Genomic DNA, 3219 nt, shown 5'->3' with positions numbered 1-3219 from the left:
CTAGAGAAGGAAATGGCAAACCATTCTATTATCTTTGTCAAGAAAATATCAAATGCGAGTCACAAAGAGTTGGAAACAAATGAAACAACTGAACAACAACAGCCTAATGAGAGGTAATAAGGTTCTGACAGAATGTATTATCAGTGTGAATGGAAAAGAATAAAGAAGTGAACAACTTTTCAGAATTAGTATCAGATGAACATAGGGACCAACTGGATATGAAGAGGGAGGGAAAAGGGAGACTCCTAGGTTATGAGGCTTTATGGCTGGGAAAGATGATAAATACATGAACAGAAATTAAGAAGTAAGGTAATGGATTGAGTTTTGTACAGGGACATAGGAGATCTTTTACATAATCAATTTATATCATAAATTTGCTACCTGAGTACAAGAGACTGCATCTAGTATGGAGATCATGAATGTGATACAGAGGTTATGACCTCTGTACCTTAATTTGAATAAACCAATAGCTCACATTTCCATAATCTTTTAATTTCTTAAATGATTTCTTTATATCATCCTTGTTGGGTAGGTACTAAAATTATTATTTCCATCTTACAGATGAGGAAACTGAGGCTCAAAGATGTTAAGTACATAAGTTATAAAGCTAATATATGTCAGAGCCAGAACAGATGTTTTGACTCCCAAACCAGTGGTTTTTATAACACATAATGCTATCATTATTTGTCATATTTGTAAATGGACCTGACATTTGGAACACCAATATGGGTCAGTTAGAGGGAAAATATGAGAAAAAACATTTGTCTAAATTGTTGTTAAAAGTTGGACACAACTTTTAGGAATGAGACAATTGCAGCTGGGGCATTTTAACTTGGTTTATATGCCAGTGCATAGTTCAAATTGAGCCAATGAATTTGAGCTTTCACATTAGAATTGTTAGTGGAGATAACAGAATTCCAGCTAAGCTATTTAAAATCCTCAAAGATGATGCTGTTAAAGTTCAGCATTCAATATGCTTGTAAAATTGTAAAATACTCACTCATTTGGAAAACAGCAATACACTGATCCAAGACAATTCTGAAGGGCTTACGATGGAATAGAAAAGATCATTTTATGACCCAATCCTAAAGAAAGGCAAAGTTAGAGAGTGTTCAAATTATGAACAATTGCACTAATTTTACAGCTTAAGATGCTGCAAGCTAGGTTTTAGCAATATGTAAAATGAGATTACCAGAAGAGCAGTCTGGCTTTCAAAGAGGTAGAGGAACTAGAGACCAAATTGCCAATATTCTCTGGATTATAGAGAAAGTGAGAGAGTTCCAGAAAAAAAAAATCTGCTTCATTGACAACACTAAAGCCTTTGAGTGTTTGGATCGCAACAAATGTGACAAGTCTTTCAAAGAGATGGGAGTGCCAGATCATCTGATTTGTCTCTCGAGGGACCTGTTTGCAGTTTAAGAAACAACAGTGAGAACCAAACATGAAACAACTGATTGTTTTAAGATTGGAAAAGGGGTATAACAAGGCTGTACATTGTTACCTTATTTATTTAACTTATATGGAGAGTCTATGATGCTAAATACCAGGCTGGGTAAATCAAAAGCTAGACTTAAGGCTGCTGGGAAAAAATGTTTAATAATCTCAGATAGGCAGATGATACCGCTCTGATGGCAGAGAGAAGAATTAAGAAGCCTATTGATGAGGGTAAAAGAGGAAAGTATAAAAGCTGACTTGAAGCTTAACACACACACACACACACACACACACACACACATACACTAAAATCTTGGCAACTATTCCTATCATTTCCTGATAATAGAAGGAAAAGAAATGGAACCAGTGTCAGATTTCATATTCTTGGGCTCGAAGATCAATGTAGATGGCAACTTCAGCCATGAAATCAAAAGACACTGTGCTTGCTTCAGCAGCACATACATTAAAATTGGAATGATGCAGAGATTAGCTTGGCCCATGTGCAAGTATGACATGAAAATTTGTGAAATGTTCCACATTTTGGGGAAAGATAGTAATCATAACTGAAAAATTTACATCAAATTTCTCTGATAAAGGCCTCATTTCTCAAATATATAGAGAACTGAGTCAAATTTATAAGAATACAAGTCATTCTCCAATTGATAAATGGTAGGATATGAACAGGCAGTTTTCAGATGAAGAAATCAATGCTATCTATAGTCATATGAAAAAATGCTCTAAATCACAATTGACTAGAGAAATGCAAATTAAAACAACTCTGAGGTACCACTCCACACATATCAGATTGGCTAATATTACAGAAAAGAAAAATGACAAATGATGCAGATGTGGGAAAAATTAAGACACTAATGCACTGTTGGTGGAGTTGTGAACTGTTTCAACCATTCTGTAGAGCAATTTTGAACTATGTCCAAAATGCTATAAAACCATTCATACACTTTGACCCAGCAATGCCACTACTAGGTCTCTATCCCAAAGAGATACAAAGTAAAAGGGAAAAGGACCCACATGTACAAAAATATTTAAAGTAGCTATTTTTGTAGTGGCAAAGAATTGGAAATTGAGGGGATGCCCATCAACTGGGATATGGCTGAACAAGTCATGGAATATGATTGTGATGGAATACCATTGTTCTCTAAGAAATGATGAACAGGATGGTCTCAGAAAAACCTGGAAAGACTTACATGAACTGATGCAAAGTGAGATGAGCAGAACCAGGAGAACATTGCACATAGTAACAGGAATATTGTATGATGATCAACTGTGAATGACTTAACTATTCTCAGCAATACGCTGATCCAAGACGCTTCTGAAGGCTTCTGATAATAAATGCTATCTCCAGAGAAAGTACTAATGGAGTTTAAATGCAAATTGAACTTTTTTTTCTTTTTTGCTTTCTTTATTACTCTTGTTTGTTTGGTCTGTGTTTTCTTTCACACCATTACTAATATGGACATACGTTTTGCATGGCTACACATGTATAACCTATATCAAATTGTTTGCCCTCTTGAGGGGGCAGAAGAGGGAGAGAATCTGGAACTCATAATTTAAAAAAAAGAGTGTTAAAATTACTTTTACATGCAATTGGAGGAAATAAAATACTAAATTTTTTAAAATGAGTAGAAAAAAAGAAATTAAAATATACTTTCTTCTTGAAAGAAAGGCTATGATTAATTTGGAGAGTATACTTAAAAGCAGAGACATCACCATGCTGACAAAGGTACATATAGTTAAAGCTATGATTTTTCCAGTAGCAATGGATGG

At 34.7% G+C, this 3219-nt stretch overlaps 1 non-coding gene across 1 annotated transcript; it reads left to right on the top strand.

Annotated features, from left to right (window-relative positions):
- The first annotated feature begins 1873 nt into the window (after positions 1-1873).
- On the top strand, positions 1874-1977 carry LOC114054340. Its single transcript, XR_003570464.1, has one exon. It is a non-coding gene; the product is annotated as a U6 spliceosomal RNA (small nuclear RNA).
- Positions 1978-3219: the final 1242 nt, after the last annotated feature.

The sequence above is a fragment of the Vombatus ursinus genome, unplaced genomic scaffold (assembly GCF_900497805.2).
Source record: "Vombatus ursinus unplaced genomic scaffold, bare-nosed wombat genome assembly UNPS02014812.1, whole genome shotgun sequence".
Lineage (NCBI taxonomy): Eukaryota > Metazoa > Chordata > Mammalia > Diprotodontia > Vombatidae > Vombatus > Vombatus ursinus.
The sequence above is the reverse complement of the archived record's forward strand: the minus strand, read 5'-3'. Positions and strand labels throughout refer to the sequence as shown.